This window comes from Desmodus rotundus, chromosome 7 (genome assembly GCF_022682495.2).
Source record: "Desmodus rotundus isolate HL8 chromosome 7, HLdesRot8A.1, whole genome shotgun sequence".
NCBI lineage: Eukaryota > Metazoa > Chordata > Mammalia > Chiroptera > Phyllostomidae > Desmodus > Desmodus rotundus.
This window is the reverse complement of record NC_071393.1, coordinates 78,400,952-78,424,459: the sequence shown is the minus strand read 5'-3', so window position 1 is coordinate 78,424,459 and position 23,508 is coordinate 78,400,952. Positions and strand designations below refer to the sequence as shown.

Genomic DNA, 23,508 nt, shown 5'->3' with positions numbered 1-23,508 from the left:
TGGTGGTTTTCCTCTTCCAGGAGGAATCCTGGTGTTCCCAGCTTCTACCCATTCTTTTTTAATGGTAGGCCTTCTCTGGGCTTTGGTTGTGCATGCAGAGCCTTCCTTGATTCGTACTCTCCCTGTTTCCTGTGGTCTCAGTTCACTCCGAGATGAGGTGCAGACACTCCAAATTCACTGGGCACCCCCCCCCAGGTGGTTCCTGTAGTCTCAGCTCCCTCCGAGATGAGGTGCGGGCACTCCCAGGTAGCTGGGCACACTCCCCTGGTGATGCCTATAGTCTCAGCTCCCTCCGAAATGAGGTGCGAGCACTCCCCGGTGGATAGGCACACTCCCGGTTGCTGGGCACCCTGCCCCGGGTGGTGCCTGTAGTCTCAGCTCCCTCCGAGATGAGGTGCGAGCACTCCCCAGTGGGCAGGCACACTCCCGGTTGCTGGGCACCCTGCCCTGGGTGGTGCCTGTAGTCTCAGCTCCCTCCGAGATGAGGTGCAAGCACTCCCCCGTGGGTAGGCACACTCCCAGTTGCTGGGCACCCTGCCCTGGGTAGTGCCTGTAGTCTCAGCTCCCTCCGAGATGAGGTGCAAGCACTCCCCAGTGGGTAGGCACACTCCCGGTTGCTGGGCGCCCTGCCCCGGGTGGTGCCTGTAGTCTCAGCTCCCTCCGAGATGAGGTGCAAGCACTCCCCAGTGGGTAGGCACACTCCCGGTTGCTGGGCACCCTGCCCCGGGTGGTGCCTGTAGTCTCAGCTCCCTCCGAGATCAGGTTAAATTTTTTTAAAGATATACTTTCCATACTTTCCAGAAAAGATAAAAACCATTTTTCATGGTACCAACACCTAAATATTAGCAACGTGTTAATACAACTGCAACTCATATCCTCTTAGTGCTTTTCTCAAGTTTTCTTTGATGAACTCTACTGTTTTAAATTTTTTAAATCACTCAATTTGATTTTTATGTTTTTATGATTGAGGAGTGGAGGCAATCACCACTTAGGATGTTACTATTTGGTAGGAAAAGAAAAAGATATTTTAAGGTAAGTAAAAAGTCATCACATCTGCTTTTCTAAAATATCCAAAGAATGCCAGAATCACAGCAAAACTCCTGACTTCCCAGAAAAGGGCAACCATTTTTTCATTGCCCTAACACTATATGTTAACACTATATATTAAAACAATGATCTAGAAGGAGGCCTGGCTAAGTTTCTAATTTCCACCCACTCCACATGAGGTTATTCGACCTCAATTTCCCTTGCAGCCTAACACCCCATGGCTCATCTCTTGAAAGAGGAAGCATTTATGCAAATATTTCCTGCACTCAGCCAAGTAGCTAACTTCCATTTCAGCAGTTACCCACGCTCACTTCTGGAATCGGTATTTATAAACACCAAGTCCTCCTGAACCGGTTTTATCCTCATTAATAACAGCCATCAAGCAGAATGCCTGGCCTTTGCAGTCAAATTTCATTTGCAAAGTAGAAACAATTTCAAAAACACACCAAAAAAGTGTGTGAGAGAAAATGTTCCAAGTTTCAAAACTCCTGAAAATCTCAATAACACTCTCATTCTAATGATATAAAGCCACTTAACTTCCAGATCAGAAAACCCAGAATAACACTCTAATGTACTTTGTAGAGAAGGTGGGGCGCGGTATTGTGCCAAAGACTACAAACAACCCATGGTAGTAATGCATAACTGGAATTACGTAATACCCCACTTTGGAACTGTATATATGTGTATATGTATGTACATGTATACATATGTATATATGTGTATGTGTGTGTGTGTATCAATGGCCCCAGGCCCTGTAGTCTAACTGGAGAAGTGTAATCCCTGCTGATTGAAAGAGGAGACAATCTGCTGGGTACCTCCTACTGACATCACTGGCCAATGGCTCCAGGCCCTGGTCTAAACAAAAATCAGAGTATCAGAGTGGATACTGGCTTTGCTCTTTAGTCGCTGAAATATTAAGGGCTGGGCATATTTTAAGTAATAGCAAGAAAACAGAAATACAAGTAACAGTATCAAAATTATAATGACTTCCCTCCATGTGCATAGCTCCATAGCTTTACAATTCACAGAACCCACATTAGAGGTATGAATACCACTTTACAAATGGGGAAACTGAGGCTGGAAGAAGAAAGGTGATCTTCCGAAGACTACACAATGAGTCAGAGGTCTGAACACCCTTTAGAGCAGCAATGCAGGCATCAGCAGGAGCTAGCAATTCAGAAGCAAAGACGCTCCCAGTCTGGACCTCCTCCCAGCTCCCTATGGCCTCTTTGCTGGGCAGGCAGGAGGGAAGTGCTACACCAAGTGGCCCCACCCACCATCTCCCATAGGGGCAGGCCTCCAGGCAGGTTCGGATCCAGGTTTAATGGGCATTGAAGCCTATTCAATGTAGGGACTCAAAATTATAAATATGAAATTAGATATAATAGTTAATATTAATTTTGAATGGGAAGTCACAATAAATGTCTGAATCCTTGGAGAGTTGGGATTCTTTATTCTGAGATCTCTTTTAGACAATTTACCAGAAATACATACAAGCATAAAAATACTTCCTGGTTACAGCCTGGCTAACCCTCCCCTCCTGGATTACTTCAGAACTCCCTGCACCCACCTGGGCCTGTGCAAGAGGGAGGCCCTGAAGGAAACTTCATTTGCTTCAGTCTGAGTAAATCCACCTCTAGTGCCTACAGCTCTCCTCTAGGGCATGTTGCCCACCCCTCTGGGACAAGCTGAACTAGCGGTACCCTCCTTCTACAAGTCCCAAGTTTTGCCAGTCCCCCTCCCACCCCATCCCAGGACAACATGGCTACTTCAGACAATATGAAGCTAGGTCCTGATTCCTACTGTAAAACTGGCTCATCACAGCCCCACAGCAGCTTCCTATGTGCCACGCCCCATGCTAGGTGCTTGAGGTAAGAGTATCATCCCCATTTTACAACTGAAAAAAAAAGCTGCAGGAGACTGGTTACGTCCTCAAGGCCACACAGCCAGTAAAGGACAAAGCCAGGATTCAGCTGGAGGGGATGGAAGAGAGGGAGAGAGGGAACCAAAGCAAACATCATCACTTTCCCTGTTATAAGGAGGACACTCCCGGGAACTGACTCACACAATTATAGAGGCTGACAAGTCTCAAGCCAGCAGTCAGCAAGGTGGAGACCCAGGAGAGCCAATAGTGTAGTTTCAGTCCAAAGGTCAGCAGGCTCAAGTCCCAGGAAGAGCTGACATTTCAGTTCAAGTGAGAAGACAGGAGAAAACCCAGTCAGGCAGAAAGGATTCGTGGGAGGGTCAGCCTTTTTGTTCCATGTGGACCTTCAGCTGATTGGAAGAAGCTACCCACAGTGGGCGGCAGGCTGGGGTGGGCAGGGTGGCCAATCGGCTTCACGCAGGCTGCCAGTTCCTCCAGAAACACCCTCACAGACACACCCAGAATCCTGTGTGACCAAATGTCTGGACATAAAGAATGAACCACCATACCCTCTGACTCAAACTATAAAAGGACAGGTCCAAATCTGGGAAAAGCTCAGGAAAGAAACGGTTTCTCTGACCAATCCATACCACTTTGGGTGACAAGAAAATGCCCAACATTGTGCCATAAATTCTATGGTTCCTCAATGTGATCTCCTCTGAGTCTGAAGGACATGCAAGTAAAGTATGCAGTCATGTTCGTGGCACTGGATTAGACAATAGTTTTTTAGTTTTTTAATTTTCTGTATTTATGACTGACATTTTGGGGCTTTGTTAGCCCTAACAAAACTGCCCCTCTCATGCAAATCAAAACTACAATGAGATACCACCTCACACCTGTTACAACGGCTGTTACCAACAAGACAAGTAATAACAAGTGTTGGAGAGGTTGGGGAGAAAGAGGAACCTTTGTTCACTGCTGGTGGGAATGTAAACTGGCACGGCCACTATGGAAAACAGTATGGAGTGCCTCAAAAAATTAAGAACAGAGTTACCGTGTGGTCGTAAAATCAGTAAATTTGCAGCAACCCCTCTTCTGGGTAGCTGGCTACCTGAAAAATTTGAAAACACTTATTCACGAAGATATATGCATCCCTATGTTCACGGCAGCATTATTCTCAGTGGTCATGACACGGAGCCAACCCAAGTGTCCTTCGATAGAGGACTGGATGAAGAAGAGGGGGTGCATACACACCAGGGAATACCACTCAGCCATAAGAAAAGATGAAAGACTGCCATTTGGGACAACATGGATGCATCTTAAGAATATCGATCTAAGCCAAATAAGTCCGAAAAAGTCAAGAACCATATGATTTCACTCATATGTGGGATATAAAACTAAAAGGAACAAATGAACATGCAAAAACAAAGGAAAACTCATGGACACAGACAACAGCAGGGTGGTCACCAGAGGGAAGCGGGCTTAGAAAGGGTAAAGAGGGTCAAATATATGGTGACGGAAGGAGACTTGACTTTGGCTGGTAAACACACAATGCAGTGGACAGATGATGTGTTATAGAATTGCACACTTGAAACCTGTACAATTTTACTAACCAATGTCACCCCAATACATTTAATTTAAAACGTGATTTTTAAAAAAATAGAAGTTAGAAAAAACTGCCCCATCCAGGACTAGCTAACTCCTGAAGACAGTAAACCACTTGTCTAGGAGCATGTCTCTGATAACCAGCCCAGAGCCCATACAAGACCCACCTGGTCCACCTGGCTGTTACCCTCCAGAGGAGCATTCCTCTGCCCTCATCAACCCAGGGCCAGACGCCAGACCGCGAGGGCAGCCCCTACACCCCAGAGCACACAAAAACCCTTCAGATTGGCCCATCCCAAACCTGGTCAGCCTGTTCCCCCTGCCTCACAAAAACCACATACAGGTTTTTGTCCATGCTTTCCCCTCAAGTTTCCTGCCTCCTGACCAGCCTGGGTGTTTCCCCGTGCAGCCCCACATGGTGTGCCATGCCTCCTGTTCCTAGGTAACAGTAAGGAACACGTCTTCCTTCCTGGTGGTCATCTCCCCGTGTGCTGGCCTCACCACACCTAATTAAAACAAATCCCAGGTACATTTTAATAACCTACCTTAACACGCATTCACTGACTGTCCAGATGGAAGATTTTACATGTTTAACACAGTTCTGCCCTGCTCTTCTCCTTACATATCCAGTGACCTGTCAGCTGGCACTTTAAAAGCAATTTAATTACGTATTATTGTAGAACATTAAAATTATGAGGGTAAGTCAGCCTAATTCTTGTAGCTAAATAACATAGCTACAGTATGACTTTTTAATGAAATAATTACTCTGAAAGAACACAGCACCTGGTCTGCCTTTGTCCCACTCTATCTCCTGTGGTCCTGAAACTTCAGGTAGCTTCTCCACTGAGGAAAGTTTCCACATGTCTTTACCTTTACCTTTGATAAAGGGAAAGTGTCACTGGCCAGAAGCACTCAGAAAGGTGTTTAAGAAGAGAATCTTACAGGATATAAATATACATGCAAATTCAGGTTTATACCTACACTACACTTGTCTCAATCATAGAGTAGCTAAATTTGCAACACCAAAAATCAAGAAACATAATCTAAGCTATATTTTTATTTACAGTTATTCCCTACATGAATTAGATTACCTTTAGCTATGCTAAATGTGTACAGGTATCATTACAGAAAGAACAGAGTTCCATGAAACCTGCATGGTCACAATGCTGCTGTATCTAAGAATGTTTCCACAAGCATTCACTGAGCACCTACTACATACAAGGACCCCTGCTGATGGACAGGAATTTCCCCAGCCCAGTCCTGGTGCCATGCCCAGCCTATTAGCTTTAGGTGCTAAGGGAAGAATAGCAGAGCTTCTCAGCTATGGATAATGTAGGTCAAGAATAAGGTGAGCCACCCTGGCTGGTGTGGCTCTGTGGATTGAGCACTGGCCTGCCAACTTAAAGGTTGCTGGTTCAATTCCTAATCAGGGCACATGCCTGGGTTGCAGGCCAGTTCCCCAGTTGGAGACATGAAAGAGGCAACCAATCAATGTTTCTCTCACACACCAGTGTTTCTCTCCCTCTCTTTCTCCCTTCCTTCCCCTCTGGCTAAAAATAAATAAAAACGAAAATAAATTTTAAAAAAGAATAAGGTGAGCCAAATTGCAAGGAAAAGGTTTTTTTAAAGTTAGAAGGTCTAATTTAAATATTATCTTAAAATTCAAAATGTTTTACAGATTTAAATGTTAGGCCTAAAACCATAAAAACCGTAGAAGAAAACATAGGCAGCAAAATCTCGGACCTTACTTGTAGCAATATTTTATCAAATATATCTCCCCAGGCAAGGGAAACAAGAGAAAAAAAATAAACAAATGGGATCATATCAAACTAAAAAGTTTTTGCACAGCAAAGGAAAACATCAGCAAAATAAAAAGACAACCCACAGAAAGGGAGAATATATTCGCCAATATATCTGATAAGGGGTTAATATCCAAAATCTATAAAGAACCTACAAAACTCAACACCAAAAAATCAAATAGCCCAATTTAAAAAAATGGGCAAAGGACCTGAACACTTCTCCAAAGAGGACATGCAGATGGCCCATAAAAATAGGAGAAGATCCTCAACATCACTAATCATCAGAGAAATGCAAATTAAAACCACACAGAGTAGGGAGGGGACAGTGGGGAGAGAGGATTACAGGAACTACTATAAAGAACACATGGACAAAATCAAGGGGGAGGGTGGAGGAGGCAGGGGAGGGAGGTGGGTTCAGCTGGGGTGCGGTGGAGGGATGAGGAGAAAAGGCAGACAACTGTAATTGAATAACAATAAAAAATAAAAAACAAAAAAAAAACCCACAATGAGATATCATCTCACACCTGTCAGAGTAGCTATCATCAGTAAATCAACAAACAAGTGCTGGCGAGGATGTGGAGAAAGGGGAATACTTTTGCACTGTCGGTGGGAATGCAGACTGGTGCAGCCACTGTGGAAAGCAGTATGGAGATACCTCAAAAGATTAAAAGTGGATCTGCCCTAAGACCCAGAGATCCCACTTCTGGGAATATATCCGAAGAAACCCAAAACACTAATTTGGAAGAACATAAGCACCCCTATCCCTCTGTTCATTGCAGCATTATTTACAATCACCAAGATACAGAAGCAGCCCAAGTGGATAAAACAACTATGAGACATTTACACAATGGATTCTACTCAGCCATAAAAAAAGAAGAAAATTTCACCCCTTGTGACAGTATGTATGGACTTAGAGGATATTATGCTAAGTAAAATAAGCCAGTGAGAGAAAGACAAATACCGTATGATTTCACTCATATGTGGAATCAAATGAACAAACTGAACTAAGTAAAATAGATACAGACTCACAGATAGAGAGAAGGGTGGCAGCTAAGGAGCCGGGGTAGGGATCAAGCGAAAAGAAAAAAGGACTCATGGACAAGTGTGATGATTGCCGGGGTGGGAGGGGGTAAAAGGGGACTAAACAGTAATGGAAATAATACAACAGAAAAGATGATATTGGAGAAAAATGTTTTAAAAATGTGGCTCAGTAAATACTGGAACGTTAAGCGTTGTCAGAGGTGTGCACATCTCTTCCTAGCTTGAGTGGAGATGTGTCCTAGTGCGTTGGGTTTTCCTCCACACCCAATACAGGTTTTGAATAAACTAATTTTTACCTCCATTCACATGTACACATCTGACATGTAAAGGTATTGAATAAATCCATCGATCCATTAATTCATTCCATGGTCTGAAAGTCTGTGTCTTCCCAAAATTCATAAATTGCAATCCTAACCCCCAAAGGCGATGGTATTAGCAGGTGGGACCATTGGGGGTGATTAGGTCATAGGCTGGAGCCCTCATGAGTGGATAAGCGCCATGGGGAAGGACATGGGAAAGGCATCGGCTATCAATTGAGAAGAAGGCCCTCACCAACCATGCTGGCACCTTGATCTTGGACTTCCTGGCCTTCAGAACTGTGAGAGTAAAAGTCTGTTTTTTATAAGCCACCAAGTGTGTATTATATGTTACAGCAGCCCAAACAAACTAAAACTCCTACTGAGATGCTTCACTGGGTCAGGTGCTGTGCTAGGTACTGGGGGAAAAAAATAGTGAATGTGTCCCATCAAGTCCTCGTACTGACGGAGCTTACATTCTAGTGGAAGGGAATACATGTTCATCCCTCTTCCCCCCACTACTGCACCCTCTTAAATGCCCTTTCTTGTTTCCTATCTTAGCCGTGGCCCAAATCCCAGCTTCTCTAGTTCCCCCAGACAGGTTGATTCTATAAGCCTTGTTACCTATCTTGCCCTTCTTGCAACTTTTTTGTTGTCACTCAGTTATTTGTTGGCATTTTGATGCATTTATTTTCCCACAGAGATTGAAACCTCTTGGTGGTTTTGGACACCGGTGCCCCACAGACACATGGGAAGTATCTGGGCCCTTCCAGTCATCCCCAGGGTGGTCCAGATGGAAAACCGCTGCAGTCTGCTAAGAGTGTAGCACTGATGTCTCCGGCCACTTCCTCAGGAACAATTGCAAAAAACGGGTTACCATTATTTTCCAACACCTATAGCATCTCTGGGATGAGTGGAAGGGGAGTCGGGTTTGGCTCCCAAAAACCTGCTTGATACTCCAGTTTAGATTTAACTAGCAGAGGCAAAGTGCAATGTAATCAATATGAGCTGAATGCCTTAGGTGTTTTGGCAAGGGGAGGAATAATCAAGGAAAGCTTCATGGAACAGACAGAATCTGAGCAGGAGGTAAAAGACAAGCAGCTTTTTGACAGTGGAAACACTACAGGATACATCAAGAGGAGGGAATAGCATTAAATAATTGAACCAAGAGACAGTGACTGCCCTCCAGAGCTCTCTCCAGCCCTCTCTGCCCACTCTGAGCCCTGAGCGCTGGCCTGTAGGGCAGGTTTCATCTGGCCTGCCTTGTCCTCTGGCTTCCAGTTGGGTTCAACCAGATTAGAAGCTGGAATAAGAACAAGATTGGGATATTTACTCCTCAGACCCCTCCCTGCTGAGCCTCTAGAAATCACTCCCTCTACTGCTTCTTCAGGCCCCACAGCAATACAATGGCTTCACCACTCTTGGTTCCCCTTGACCTTGCCCACGCCTTTGTAAATAGTTATTTTGTTAAGCCTTTCTTAGGAACATGTTTGAGTGTGCCGACTGTTTCCCAGAATTCTTTGCTGATAAGGTGGGAAGGCCTAGAGTATGTTTGGACAACGCAAGTCCAACAGATTTGACTGATGTTGTGAGGAGTAAAACAAGAAAGGAATGTCATAGGCCGGTTATAAAGGATCACACTCTGGACCTGTAGCTTTCTAATGAAGTATCAAAGTTTTGCGAAGTGACAGAACAGAGGGGCAGCCTTGAGAAAACGAATCTAGTGTGAGGGAGCAAATTCAATGGGAAGAGAGACAAACCCAGCTCTGGAAGTCAGGAGACTGGTGCAGTCATGCAGGTGTGAGCGATAAGGGCCTGATTAGATGCCGCCATTAGGAACACAAAGACTCAGGTAAGACAGAGGTAGGAAAAGGGGAATGACTGGATGAGAGGTAGGAAGGGCCCTTGGGAGGAAAAAAAGACAAAGTTGACATCCAGGTGGCTGAAGAGAGGGGAATTATGTGGGCAGAAACAGCACAGTGAAGGCAAGGGCCTGTCTGGGTTAGGGTAGGACAGGTTTGAGGCTTGGGAAGTAGAATCACCTAGAATGAGCATCACATAACTGTGGTCAAGGAGGAAGGCAGCCTATAGTAGGTGTCCACTAGGAAGAGGGAGAAACTAGATTGGAAAGGCATACATAAGCAAAGTTTTGGTTTGGGTCTTAATCCTAGACAGTGGTAACCCCAGCTAGGGGACACAAAGTAGCCGCCTGCAGGCCAAATGCAGACCAGAGCTGTTTTGTTCGGCTCACAGTGTTCTCTTTAATTTTAAATTAGTGCCAACATTAAAAATGTTGGGTATCTCGCCAAAAAATTTCCAGGTTTTTGGCCTCTGACAACAGTGGGCTCACACTGTCACATGTCATCACTTGGCTGAGCAATCATTGCCCATCTGCATCTTGCATGAGGATCCCGTTCACCCCAGCCCCATGTGGCCTATGTCACTTATTTATGTCACCTGCTGGGCCTTGGCACCCTTTTTGAGCTTGTGGTCCCCGCTAACGGCAGTGAGAGTCCTTCGAAGTTCTTAACAAAATGGATGTCTTCAAAGACACCTTGGGGAAAGTTGAGAGGATGAATTGGAGCAATTCGGGTGAGCTCAGCATTTGTGTGTGTACTGTGTGCCACTCATTGTGCTAGGCACGGCAGAGATGGTGATGAATACGAAGAGTCTGTCTATTCTGTAACAGGAAAGACCAGGAACACGAAATTCCGGCTGTTGCAGAAATTCAATCACCAGTGAGGGCTTAGATTAGACAATAAGAACATAGACAAAGGTGTAAATGCAAAACACATGTTGAAGGAATTTCTGTGAAAAATTAGCCATAGAGGACAAAGAAGGAAGAATGTGAACTATGACTGTGTTCCGGAGGAGATAAGGAAGAGAGGGTGTAAGCAACAGCAGTACCGGATTGCTCAAAGTGCAGTCAAGGTCCGAAGCAGGGTGAGAGCAGGAAATGAAAATCGAATGAGTGGCCTACAAAGGGATTACACGGGCTGCGCGCACCCTTCCTCTTGGCACACCTCCTCTTAAGTAATGGCAGCACTATCCCCGCCTGTGTGCTCAGGAGCTGGGGTGCTATTTTGTTAACAAATAAAGAATATGAAGCAATCTCCATTTAGTCCTGCAGGGCCAAGTTGAAGCTCTACCTTTGAAGCTGTTTAAATATTATTAAATATTGGCCCTGGCTGGGGAACCCAGTTGGTTAGAGTGTCATCCCGACACACCAAGGTTGCAGGTTCAATCCCCCAGTCAGGGCACATATAAGAAACAAAACATGAATGCCTAAATAAGCGGAACAACAAATTCATGTTTCTTTCTCGCTCTCGCTCTCTCTCCCCCTATCTCTCTCTAAAATCAATAAAATAAAAAGGTAAATATTGTTAAACAGTTGTTTAAATATTAAGCTGTGAAGCAAGGCTTTGGTAGTGGGCCAGGAGCAAATCGTCCAGGAAACAGGAACAATCATATCCAGCTCCCTAATGACTCAGGGTTTACCCACACTGGGCTTCTTTACTTCCCTACGGGCAAACTGTAGGAATTTTCTTTAGAGTCACTGATTAAGGGTTACTGATGAGGATCTGGCAATGAAACAGTGGCTCCCTTTGCTGCTGAGAAATCTTCTGCGCGTGTCCCTGGCCTCCACTCATTTTACAACCAGAAAGCCTTCCAATGGGGAGGCACTGACAATTTCACTAAGTCACACATTTCTAAGCAGAAAATAGAAATTATACTTACAGAAGGAAATGCTCACATTGTGGCTCCAGAAGCAGAAAATAAGTCGACTGGATTATTTCAACTGAAAGTTAAAAGTTTTGACTGAATTATATGCCTCGTTTTTCTGCTTGCTTTAGCCAGGGGGAGCTTGAACACTCATGTTCTGGTGCATAGATCATCACAGTTTAATTCCCCTTCAAGTTCATCCTTCACAGGTGGCCTCTAGTCAAGTACATTGAAGGTTTCTTTTCAAGGGAGGCCTGATGTGGAATTAATTTACTCCCCACAGTCACACAGCAGAGATCAGCTTGGGCCTTGTCTCCTGAATCTGTTCAATGGCCACAGTAAAATCACTCATTACCCTCAGGAGTGCTGGGATTCCCACTCAGCGCCTCACATACAAGAAGACTCAAAGGGTGGGGGTTCATTTTACACAGGCACTGGCCAATTAGTCAGGCGTATTATTTCCTGAAATCAGCGTGTGAGGTCTTAACACAATGAGAAATGACTCTTTAATTACAAGTTATACGTCTGATGTTCGAACATGATTGAGGAGATGCCAAACTGAACCCTTTAATGGTCAGGAAAGATGTGGGGTAGGCTAGGCAACAGGTGTACCAGGTTCCCTAAGCTCATGTGTTCCCTATGTCTAACCAAATGGCACAGTTCCCCATCCTGGTGAGGTTTTGTCTGAGGGTGCATCAGGAGCCAGGAGACCCAGAGTCCCACCCCAGGTAGTGCCAGGTAGGGCTACTCCTTAACCGTTCTAGACATGCTTTCTTCTCCAATGGATAAAGGATTGCACTGGATGGCTTCAAAGGGCCCCTCCTTTTCGAAAACTCCGTGATCCTCTAAATGAGCAGAAAAGGGAAATAGAGGTTCACAAGCAGGTACTCAAATGGAAATACTTGTTCTACTCACACCTGAGATTGATGGGAGCTGTGAATCACTGCAGTGAAGAATGGCAAGGGATTATAACCAGGCCTGCCCCAGTGTCTCTTCCTTTTCTTATAAAGACACAGTCATATTGGGTTAGGACTCCACCCTTATGGTCCCACTTAACATTGATTACTGTTTTAGGTCCTATCTCCGAACACTCACATTCTATAAAACTTAGTCCGTAACACTAGTATTTGCCCTTCCCAAAGTTATCGGCATAGTGTGCTCTTCAGCTCCTGTTCTTTAAGAGTTCGCTCCCCATCTTCCTGCCCCAATGTAGCACTTACACAGTGTAAATCACAGGGATGGCTGGCGGGACCTACTTTCCTTTTGCCTATTTCCATCCACACTTGTTAGATTACACAGGCTTTTAAGGCTGGGAATTTAAAAGTAACTAACTTACTTCAGGCCTAGTCTCTGCAGCTTCAACCACCTCTCCTATTTACCAAATCTTTAGGGTCAAAAAGGAGTTATGCAGTAGGTGGTAGGGCAGGGAAAGTTGAAAAGAAAAGAGGAGAAGAGAAATGTGCATCTCTGCCCAGAAATATTTCATCATGGGTCTGTCTCCATTCCCTATAAGGCATTTCCTGTGTTACAACATCTTGGATTAACAAGCCTAGACACAAGCGAGGTGGAGGAGAAACTGTTGTGCAAAGGAATCCTCCTTTTCATTTTCTCTGGCAGGACACCAGCCACAGGTTCTTACACACAGACCCATGAGCCCCGACCGACGTTTCATGCACTCCAACTCCAGATGTGTTATTTACATATATGTTCAGCCAGCTTAAAAGGAAAGGAAAAAAAAAAAAAAAAGCCTATCCTGTCAAGGACATACAAAAATCAACAAATGAATGCATAAATAAGTGAAACAATAAATCTCTCTCCCTCACCTTCTTCTCTCTCTAAAAACCAATTTTAAAAAGTTTCTTTTAAGCCCTCAAATTTTAAAGTTACTTCTCAAACCACCAACTCTCTCCTTGATGAATTTTGGTTTTTTAGATATAACCACAAGAAACCCTCTCCAATCCACTTATTCATTCTAAAAATATTTACTGAGTGCATTCCATGTACCAGGATTGGAGATACAGTGATGGCCATGAGCTTGCAGTCAGTCCAGTGAGGGAGACATACAAGTTCTAATAAATAGTACTTATTTCACCCCTCTGTGCCAGGTGCAGTGCCGGGCACCTTAAATACATGGTAAAGCATAATTTTCTCCACTGTACAATGAATTGAAGGCACAAAGAAGTTCGAAGGCCAGAGGCACACTTCTCGCCAATGGAAGTGTCAAGACCAGAACCCATGGCCCCTAACTTTCAGTGCCCTTTCCACCATCAGGGAATCTTAACTTGGGGAACTTGAGTGGGGAAAAATAAACAACTTTTATATCTTTATTTTTCACTAACTAAAATTTAACACTTTCTTCAATTATATATAGACAAAAAAAAACCACCACCCACAGCAATTTAGCAGTACCTATGATTGTCAACAATAGAAACCACAGGTGTTTTCTTATATTACAGGTGTTGCCTATATCTTGAAATGTTGTTTATGCTCATTACTACTTCAAAATTATGGTAGCTATTAGATCCACTGCTAGATATTATTTAATGAATTACTTTTAAAGGCATATATTACTACATAATAAATTATTTTCATATTTAAGTGTTTTGGAATTGGTTTCCTTTACAATACTGTGCCTTTTATTTTATACCTTTAAAAGCGCTGTACTGAGAAAGGGTTACGTCTTCCCATAACTGCTAAAGGGGTACATGGCACAAAAATGGGTCAGAACCCCACATTATAGCGATAGGCAACCCACACAAACCCAGAGGCTCTGCTCTATGTCTTTGAGCAAGAAGCTAGGTTGGGGTTTTTATAATTAAAGGGAGACATAAACAGTAAAGAAGAGAAGCCGCAGAAGACCCTTTCTTTGTCCCCTTTATGCCTATTCGGTTCAGCACGCGTTGCAGGTGCAGCTGGCTCAGGGAGTGCCCATCTGTCCCACGCGCTGTGGCAGGCGGGCTAACGCCAGCCTCTGACGACCTGGAGGCTGGGCATCCACCCCACTCGGGACGGTGCTCAGTGACACAGTCAACAAGTGGAAGGCGCCAGAAATTCCCACACCAAGACGGGATTCTACGGTTTTTATCTGCCCCTAAGGTTCCACCCCTCGGTGCCCCCAAGGCTGGCCACTCCTAGAGGGAAGCAGGACTCCCAAGACCCAAGCTCCAGACGACGAAGCAAAGAGCTGCGAGTACTGCGTGGGGAGGGAAAGTGCGAAGCGGGATGGAAGGCGCGGCACAAATCCGCCGAGTCCCAGCTGCGACAGCAGACTTGGGTCTACAGCTAGCCCCAGGGGTGCTTTCTGTCCCCCCTGGGCCCCTAGCCCCGGACCGAGGGTCAGGGATCGACCACGGGATGCCTCTTACCCGGCGGCGAGGGGAGCCTCCGGCCACAGCGTTGGCGCAGCAAAAGCTGCGGCTCCCTGCCGAGCCTCAGGGCCTCGGCTGGGGCCCCGCCCGCCCCCGGGGCGGAGGCTGGAGGCGGGGAGAACCAGGCACCCCCCCAAGAGAGGTCCAGAAAGGTCCCGCCGCGGCCCCACCCGGCTCCACGGCCCGAGCACCAAGGGCAAGTGCAGACAACACCCGGGCTTTGTGAGGGCACAGAGGGCAGAACAGAGACGCGGGTCCAGCCGACTTGGGGTGCTGCCCGCGGGGCTGACGCCCTACTCCCAGCACACGCTGGAGTGCGGCCGGGCGCCCTCGCCAAGACAGTGGAGGGCAAGACTACCCGCCGCTCTCTGCCCAGCACGCCGAGTAGTACCCGCTGTGCGTAACTGGGAGGGGCGAAGGTGGAGGCGGGCCGTGGACAGAGGCCCTGCTGGTTTGCGTCGTGTCTTCCCGTGCGTCCTGTACTTCTCACCTGGCTCCCACGGCTGCTCAGGGAGACTGCAGTACCCTCCCCTACTCCTGTCATAGATTAGACAGCCGAGCCCCCGCAAAGCCCCATGGCTTGCCTTGGCGAGCGCCGGGGTAAGGCTGGGGTCAGCTGGCACTCAGCCACTGCCCTCCACTTCGTGATGCGTCATACTTTCATGGCTGGGCTTTTTCAACTAACTGCTCTCTCCAGGTGGGTGCAAAGTGTAAGTAAGTGGTTCTCCACAATATCAGACCTAACAGCCCCTTTTAATAGTATTCTAATGTAATCATAAATAAAGGGTGCCCCAAAAGTCTTACTGCAACTAGGGACGTGTTACAAGGTCCCCCCCAAAAAAAGACCTTGAAAGTATAATTATTTATGTTCTTTACATTTATTTTGTTTTATGCCTCTTGAATAATTAATTTTTTTAGTTTTTTATTACAGAATGTTTTCTATCTTCAATCAGGGGGACTCACACTGTATCTACGATAAAGTCACTTTGAACACTATAGCTACAGATGCAGATGGTACACTTTTATTGGCAACTCAGTTCGACCTACAGCATTGCTACTGTTACATGATTTTCTGAAAGGGAAACAACTCTGGTGAAGAAGCTCTGATCAGAGAAAGGAACCCACATCACTGCAGGTGGGGATGTAAACTGGCACATCCCCAGTTTTGCTATGGAAAAACAGTATGGAGGTTCCTCAAAAAATTAATAGAGTTACCATATGACCCAGCAACCCCTCTTCTGGGTATATACCCAAAAATTTGGAAACATTTATTCACAAAAACATATGCACCCCTATGTTCACTGCAACATTATTTATAGTGGCCAAGACATGGAAACAACCGAGCGCCCTTCAATAACAATTGCATACAGATGTGTACATATATACAGTGGAGTACTACTCAGCCGTAAGAAAAGATGAAATACTGCCATTTGGGACAACATGGGTGGATCTAGAGAATATCCTGCTGAATGAAATTAAGTCAGACAGAAAAAGTCAAGAACCATATGATTTCACCCCTGTGTGGGATATAAAAGTGAAAACACAAATGAACCGAAAGAAAAGAAGAAAAACTCACAGACACAGACAACAGTATGGTAGTTACCAGAGGGCAAAGGGGTATGGGGATGATTGGGGGGGCGGAATATGTGGTGACGGAAGGAGACTTGACTTGCAGTGGTGAACACACAACACAGTGTACAGGTGATTATTACAGAATTGCACACTTGAAACCTATGTAATTTTATTAACCAATGTCACTCCAATAAATTTAATTTAAAAATTAAAAAATAGCAAAACTATATGAAATTATGGTAGGAAAAAAAAAAGAAAGCTCTGAACAAAATAAGTATAATCTTCTCTTAGTTTTTCCAATAGATGAATGAATTCCTAGAAATTTCACCCTATGAAAAATCGCATATCTGTCATCATCTCAGCTAGAACCCAATTTATTTTACCAAAAAAAAATTTTTTTTTCATACTTGAGTGTTGTGGCAAGAGGTGGGGGCACCAGGAATCATGCAGGACCCGTGACAATTGTTGTGGGATGCTGTCCGCGCAGGACAGGGTCCCTGACTCCCACCCTCTAAATGCCAATAGAGTCCACTCCAATCACCCTGACAAACGAAAATGCCCTACCCCACATCCCAGCCCCACAACCTCCCCATCCCAGTTAAGAAGCCCTGGTTTTCATGGGAAGACTGCAGGCAGGAAAGACTCACGGGAGACATGCTGCTTGCTGGATGGTTTGAGGTTAGTGGGTGTGGCATCAGAATCAGGTAAGACATGTGTCCTGGGCAGATCTCACATGCTGGGGGCTTCTACGTGTACTCATTCTATTATCTCACCTAAGACGCCTCCTTCTCTGAAAAGCAGGGACTGCTACATCAGATGGCCAGGAGGGGGCCAAGAGTTTATTCACTCACTTGTTCTTCCATTTGATGAATATTCCCTGAGTCCCTGCCTGCTATGTGTCAAGCAAGCCCTGTACCTGCTGCCTAGTCATATACTGTTGACAAAACCAGGCGCAGTTCCTACCCATGTGGGGTTGGCAAGTGGCAAACGTGTGCCTGGGGAGATGGAAACTAGGAGAAGCATCATTAAGGACAGAGGGGGAAGAGGACGTGATAGGAGGAGCTAGCACTAAGGAACAAACCCCAATTCAACAGCATCCTAGAGAATGAAAAGCAAACCAGCAGGGCTTCGGGGAGACGCGCAGGCTAGTGAGCAGGAAGGACTGGCAACAGAAATTGGGCTGGAGTAGAAAATGGAACAAGAGAAAGGGACCCTCTGAAAACAGGAAGGGCAGGCCCAGGAGCAAGAGCACGGTAAAGAGGTTGGTCCTGCAGCTTTAAATAGTACCCTCTGTTCTGCTGAATCAGCCAGCCCCATCCTCATCCCTCTACTGTAGCAAATTCTTGGACGAATCAGTAGATAGAGAAGCAGCTGTCATGCCCCAGCCTCAGCAAACCCTCCCTAGCTCAGAGAACAGCACAGCCAAGGTGACACCAGCTTCTAAGCAGCTGCAGTGAGACTTGTGGGGAGCTGGGGATGAGTTCCTTCTACGTCCCTACTATAGGGAGCAAGCAGCACAGTGTTCATGCTGCCACACCACTGGGTGGTCTCAGAACCTCAGTGGGGCTGGGGGGGTGCAGCAGACAGGGCATAATGATCATGTGTTATGCCAGGTTTTTTAAAGGCAATCCCAACGACTCCTAAATGTGCTGTGTTCCTGACAGCCATCCTACATATCCAGTAATAACAAAAGGTGCTGTCAGGTGCTTCACAAACTACAAAGGCTCTACCTCAGTAAGGATTCTTGGTTGCAAGCAATAAACCAACTCTGGACAACTTACATAGAAAAGAGAGATTAAAGGCTCTCAGGGCTTCACAGAACCATCAAAATGACGTAATGACGGCAGGAAAAGTGGAAAGAAATCAGGACAGCTCTGTAGAATCAAAAAGCAGAAATCACAACACGGTCTTTTAGCAGGTAAAGCCTGGCCACCCATGGAATACTCCCACAGCCTTCGCAAATGACTCTAGGAGTGACACAGTATAAAGGGAGTGAGAATTCAGGTCCTCAGTGGGAGTGCCCACTGACCAAATCCATGCCAAAGGCCAGCGTCACAGCTGTCAGAACGGGGACAGAGCATACTTGGCCCCTCTACTTCCACCAGGAGGCTTATTATGAGTATTCCCCCAAACTGGGAAAAAGGGGTGAATACTAGGCAGCCAAAACAAAAGGACGATGTCTACTTTAAGCTGCATAAATATAAGAACTTATCATATACATTGTTTTCTACATACATAAGCGAGGTAGCATAATAGTGAAAACCCTCAGTCCTATAGCAACCAAGAGTTCTGCTAAATGTGTCTATACTAGAGTGCTAGAGAGCAAGGGTGTGTGCGGCTCAGGCAGGCTCGAACTCCCCATCCAGCGGGGTCTCCTAGAATGCAGAAAAAAGTACTGAATGTGGACTCGTCTTCCTCAGAAACTTAAGTCTCAAACTCGGTTTTGGGCAACTCTATTTGCCTAAATTTCCTCTCTAAATGAGATACAAATCTGTCCCCCTACCTCAAGGATATGCTAGAAAAAGAAACACTATGTCTTTTGGGCCATGAGTACCTCAGAGTATGAGAGACTATGAAGACCAGAGGTTATCTTTGTATTGCACACCACCGCTCTCAAAGAGGACGTATTTTACTGCATCGTTAAAATGGGTATTTTCCTAAGTATCTACCTCACAGGATCCTTTGCAAATTAAATGAGTTAATACAGATAAAGTGACTGGTACCAATACTATACCTGGCATTGAGTAAGGACTCAGTATATGGTAGGTAATAAAGGGTCATTACTAAAGTGACTATTATAGCTATTGTCATCATCTAATGTTCGGGCAGCTGTTGTATAGTAGATACTGAAGAAAAGAAGCTCAACATGACTGCCAGGCAAATGGACTAGTATGAACACTGGGCCTGGTATATATTAAATCTAATTTCTCAAAGATGGGAGTTAAGATGTAGAAAAGCTAACTACTCACTGCACAGGCGGATGTACTGCACTGCAAAGTGCCCTGAGATGTAAAACTGAACCTGAGAGTGGGCACAATACTCTCAACAGATGAAGCAAAAAGTGGGGGAGGCCCCAGTCTATCCTCCAGGGCAAATGATGCTGCGGGTTTTCCTTCCGACTCAAAAGCACCACCAGGCTCTCCAGGGAAATGCTCACTGCCCTGAACCTCAGCTCTGCAACTTCCTAGCTCCCCAAGGTCCCTTCTGGATGGACTTTTCCTTGTTTTTCCAAACATGCACAGAAAAAAGAGAGGTAAAGTAGCAGAAGGACGGTTCCCTCCTTGCTCCAGGGGTCAGGACGACCATCGCTCCCCACACTCTCCCCAACTCCTGAGTTTTCCATTGAATACTAACCCTCCAGGTGCTTATCAAATGTAAGTTATAAATTTACTGGATTTTTAACAGTCTTCTGAGACAGCCTGTTTTACCTCAGTTTTGGTACCTATTTCCTATCTAGTAACCATTCTGCTGAACCCAACACACTTTTATTGGGTAAAAAACATACTGCTAAGCCCCAGGGACAAAGATGGACAAGACAGTACCTGCTCTCAGTGGGTTTATATTGTCCTTGGAGAGACGCCATTTGTCACGTTATACACCACTTTATCAAACGGAGTAATCAGTAACCATGCCATAAAGTACCAAAGGAAATGAGATTGGGAATGACAGGGCTCGCTGCTAGGACTAAGGCAAGTGTGGGAAGCAGTATCTCGAAGGAACCAACACTGACAAAGAACCAACCATTGGCTGCAAAGGAGTTCCTCCCACTCACCAGCTCTTGCTCTGGGTGGTACAGTTCAAGACACAACCAAGGATTCCAAGGTCGTGACCCACTCCCACACCTTCTCACTTGGACGCTCTGCTCGATGGGACTCCATACCTGTGAATCCAGACAGAAATGCTGGCAGAGGCTCTGTGGGCAGGAAAAACAGACAATTCTCATTTACAGTTTGCCTCAGGGTTGTTAACGCTCCCACCTCCTATTATAATAGAGTCTCAGAGAGCTAGACTTCTTAGATATCCAAAAGAATATCACAATGATCCATCACACTGTTGATATAAAGCTGATTGGACAGGACGAGCAAGAGGGGGCTAGTATGCTAAACAGACCAATAAGACGCATGCACTACTGAAGGCAGGAAATAAACCCTATGAAGAGTCAGAAACAGGCCATTTCATTCACTACTTAGGCCTTGAAATTTTTTGTCTAGTCAGTTGACTCTTCTTTAGCTTTTCCCTGGATTTTCCTTTTGGATTTGATCAAAAGGTTAAGCAGGAAGAAAACACCCGGACTTTAGAATTACCTGGCCCATCTGACACAGGTAGAAGAATGGCTGATTTTGTGGCATGCGAAAGCACAAAAACCACCTTGCCTCTGGGTACCAAAGGCGATGTCCAGGTCAAAGTAGGTTAGGTGATAAGGAGGTTCAAGAGGAAGTGTCCCAGCCTGTCAGTGCATCCCAGGGTTCTCTGAGGGATCAGCAGACGGTTCCAGGAAGTGAACAAGTCCAAGAGGACCTTCTGATTTGTTCGGTCTTCCTCTATAGGTATAATGTCTTCTGTGTTTTTCATGATGCTACAATGAAGTCAACTCAAGCATTTAAAATAAATAAACAAATTTTCTATCTAGCCCTTTACCTAAAAAGTTTGTTGATGCCTGTTACAGATGCTAAGGAGCATGGGCAACAATTGTCTGCCTAATTTGACCCTCGGTGCTAAACTGGCACCGTTCACCATCTCCACTTCTTTTTAGTAAAGCTCTTGACTGCCCTCCAACCTTGCCTGTTGGGAAAGTAATTATGGCCTCCTGGCTTCTGGCAGTTAAGAGCCACCTCCTGCCCTCTAACATCCCACAGATGCTAACAAGCTCAGTTTGTAAACACCTCTCCCTCCATCCTCCCTGGCCTTAGTGGCACTGGTGCCCCTCTCACCAGCACACTTGGATGGCTTGGCAAATGGTGTTTCCTGTGTATCCTCTCATGGGACATATCCCATGGTCTTTTGGGCTTACATAATGGAGCCTCTCCAACATGCCCACTCCCCTCTGCCTCTTTATTCCTTCCTGTACTGTCATCAGAGTGAAGAAAAGGAAGGCTGGGAGAAGCCTCCTAAACTGCAGAGGAGAGCTGCAGCAAAGCCAATGGGGAGTCCTTGAGCCAAACTAGCCTGTCAGAGAAATCCCATGTCTCCCAGGAGAGGGCCATTGGCTAGGAGTGGCCTGTACAAAGCATGCCTCAGTGCCAATGCAGGTAGATCTGGGAGCACCGCAGCTGAGCCCTTGGTCAGTTACAGTAGGAAGTACAGGTGTGTGAGACATATTCTCATGGCCACTGTAGGAGCCCAGAACAAAGATCAGAGTGGGTGTAACACGGCCTGCTTTTATTCCCAGTCTGCATCTTTAATTAACAGGTCTGGCCTGCAAGGTGGCACAAGCTGTCGCTCAGGATGACACTGCTCTTGGCTACAGAAGGGCGAGTCAGAACAAGAGGGCTCCAGGGCGACTGCAGAGGGGCAAGGTGACTCACAGGTGCCTCACCTCCTCTCTCCTTGCCGTTACACGTCCCAGCCAGGCAGGAAAGGAGCATCTGCCCTCCTCCAGAAGCAATCTCCTGCTCCCCCACTCTGAGAGGGTAAATTCATCAGAGGCCCAGGTTTGAGGTAAAGGTCAGAAACATCTCTTCTGAGAAGAGCACATCTGCCTGGATGCTGTCACCGCTGCAAGCTGATGGACTGGTGCCATCATAAGTGAAAACTATAGCCCACAAGCCAGCGATCCTGGAGAGCCACGGGATAAAAGGTGTCCCAGAATGTTAGTTCTGGAGGCATGACTACCCCGGAGGGAAAATGACTTGCTCAGAGCCCTCCAGTGAGAAAACCTGGCCTGTAATCCTACCTGCATTTCCCCCCAAAGCCATAAAGGTGTAAAAGACACAGACCTGATCATAAGCTGAAGACCTAGAAATGCAGATCCAGGGAGGTACCAACAAAGAAAGCTTTCTCGAGGTGCCGACGGTGGTGGTGAAATGTCTCCAAACAGCCATAACGGGAATGTCCTGACCACTCTGGAGTTGCTTTCTCCCAGCAGCTCAGCCTCTCCTCTGTCTGCTCCAGCATCAGCACCATCTCAAGGGAAGGCTCCTGAGCCGCATCTTGCTCAGATCCAGCCTCACTGTTGCTTGTTTCTACCAGAGAGGTGTGGAACTTCACAGTCAGTCTAGAAATAAAACTGCCTTGCAGGAAAAGCAAAGAGTTCTGGGCATCTTCCCACTAGGTGCTCTCCTAACCAGGACACTCATGCCTCCTCCACTTTCCTTCTTCTGATGTTATCAGACTGGATTAAGAGAATTAGCAAGTGAGGTGGGATATCCATATAATTCCCTATCATTACTATAATTTTATCAAAATATTTAAAGTGAAGCTGCTGAGATCTATTTCTATCTCTGTTCCTAGGGTCTCCAGCCTAAGAAAACTCTCTAGCAAGGTGGTAGCTTTGGGTTTCTTTCCAGAATGGAATCCTAACCCCACCACTTGAGTTGAGTGATCTGAGCAGTTACTCAGACTCGATGTGCCCTCATCTGTAAGTGTCTCTTCTGTAAAATGGTGATGGGAATACAACCTCCTAAGGCTGCTGTTACAAGATAACCTGTGTAAAGCACCTGGTGTGAAACAGATGATCAACAGAGCTGGGGCTCTGAATTTTAGGCTTGGGAATGAGCTAGAAGTAGTTGTGAGATGAGAAATCCAGGCAGAGATGAGAATACTCTACTGGGGTGTCCAACCCGTGGTCCACAGGCCAGATGCAGCCGAGGATGGCTATGAATGTGGCCCAACACAAAATTGTAAATTTACTTAAAACCTCTTTTTTTTTTGCTCATCAGTTTTCGCTAGTATTTATGTATTTAATGTGTGGCCCAAGATAACTCTTCTTCTTCCAGTGTGGCCCAGAGACACCAAAAGATGGGACACCCCTGCTTCAATTGGACAAAACAAGGGGGAAAGCCCAGCAAGCAATGACAACAGGCATGCATCTGGCAGCAGGACTGCATCTGCACTCTGGGCATCGTTATCTTCTTCCTTGAATTCCTGGATCAGCAGGCACGGAAACACATAAATGCCTAAGCAGCATCCTTATTATTAAATTAGATAATGCATAGTAAAACACTTTGAAAACCAGAACATGCTAGAGGAGCCCA

At 45.8% G+C, this 23,508-nt stretch overlaps 1 protein-coding gene across 2 annotated transcripts in view; it reads right to left on the bottom strand.

The window, feature by feature from the left end:
* The window catches only part of SQOR (sulfide quinone oxidoreductase), a 53,355-nt gene extending 38,254 nt beyond the window's left edge, over positions 1–15,101 (bottom strand). The window contains exon 1 of one of the 2 annotated variants that reach the window (XM_045201858.3): positions 14,741–15,101. The gene's annotated coding sequence lies outside the window, so the exon portion shown is untranslated. The remainder of the gene's footprint in view (positions 1–14,740) is intronic. The other variant, XM_024568277.4, reaches the window with a different exon arrangement.
* Between the last annotated feature and the right edge of the window lie 8,407 nt (positions 15,102–23,508).